We start from the raw sequence: 1,412 nt of genomic DNA, 5'->3' as shown, positions 1-1,412 counted from the left end.
GATCGTAGAGGCTAAACCCTGGAAGCTAGCCTATGGTATGATTGTTGTTGTCCTACGGACTAAACCCTCCGGTTTATATAAACACCGGAGGGGGCTAGGGTTACACAAAGTCGGTTACAAAGGAGGAGATCTCCATGTCCGTATTGCCAAGCTTGCCTTCCACGCCAAGGAGGGTCCCATCCGGACACGGGACGAAGTATTCAATCTTGTATCTTCATTATCCAATAGTCCGGCAAAAGGATAAAGTCCGGCTGTCCGGAGACCCCCTAATCCAGGACTCCCTCACCGCCCTTGCTCAAGTCGTCGCCCTTGCTCAAGTCGCCACACAAGCGGTGGCCACGCTGGCGGCCGATGACGGGGGCACCATCAGCCACGCGTCCTACTTGCCGCCGTCCAACGTCCGGCACCGCCAAGGTTGGGGACTCCTCCGAGGATGACTAGGGCATGGGAGGCGGCAGGGCATGGTGTGCCAACTGGCTGGTTCGAATCTCGTGTTCTACTTTTCCTCGCCGGAGACCGCACCTTCACTTCACGGGTCTTGAACCCTGCCCCCGTACCTAGAGATCGTAGATGGAGGACGTCGGTCGCCGCCGTAGAATAGGTTTAGGGTCAGGTTTCTTTTATTTTTCTATCCTATAAAAGTTCGAAATGTAATGAAAATCTGTCGTGTTTGCATTAATCTCGAACGGTGTATATGAACTTTCACAATAATATAGTATATTGTAGGTGTACTAGCAAGATGCCCGTGCGTTGCACGGAAGATCAAGATCTTGTGGGAGAAAAGGATGAACGAGGGAAGGCCTTATCTGCAAATGCACATTCACACATTTCACATTTTTCTACATCTATGGGATACTACGAAAGGGTTAACGTAAATTGCCTCCCTCTCTCGTCCCCTGATTTTCATGGTGGTGGGCCCCTCCCTCCCCCCAATCTACAATCAACAGCTCACACGTTTCACATTATGTTAATTACATAACTGGGACTACGTAGTTGTAGCATTACTCGTCCTAAAAACCCAACTAAGCCAACCTCCCAGCATACCGCGCGGGAAAAGACCCGGCCACGCCGTTTTTGTCAGGATTACCGGATTACTAGTAGTAGTATCGATGGATCGCATGAAGCAACAAGTTTTTTTAGGGGGCGAAGCACCTAGTTTAAAAGGAAAAAGGCGGTACACTCACAACACCCCTGTCGCGGTCGCATTGCACCCCACACACGTTCGGTCCTACACACGGCTCACGCAAACGGAACGCGCTTCGGCTTCCCTCTTCACTGACACATGGGACTGCACTTGGAGAAACCGACCATGCGCCAAACTCCCCCTGCCCACCGCGTGAACCCCCCCCCCCCCACCCAAAAATTCCCCCCAAATCCTAGATTCAACCGCCCTTCGGCCAACTAGCCAATAA

Source organism: Triticum urartu, chromosome 7, assembly GCF_003073215.2.
Source record: "Triticum urartu cultivar G1812 chromosome 7, Tu2.1, whole genome shotgun sequence".
NCBI classification, from domain to species: Eukaryota; Viridiplantae; Streptophyta; class Magnoliopsida; order Poales; family Poaceae; genus Triticum; species Triticum urartu.
Note: the sequence above shows the minus strand (reverse complement) of the source record.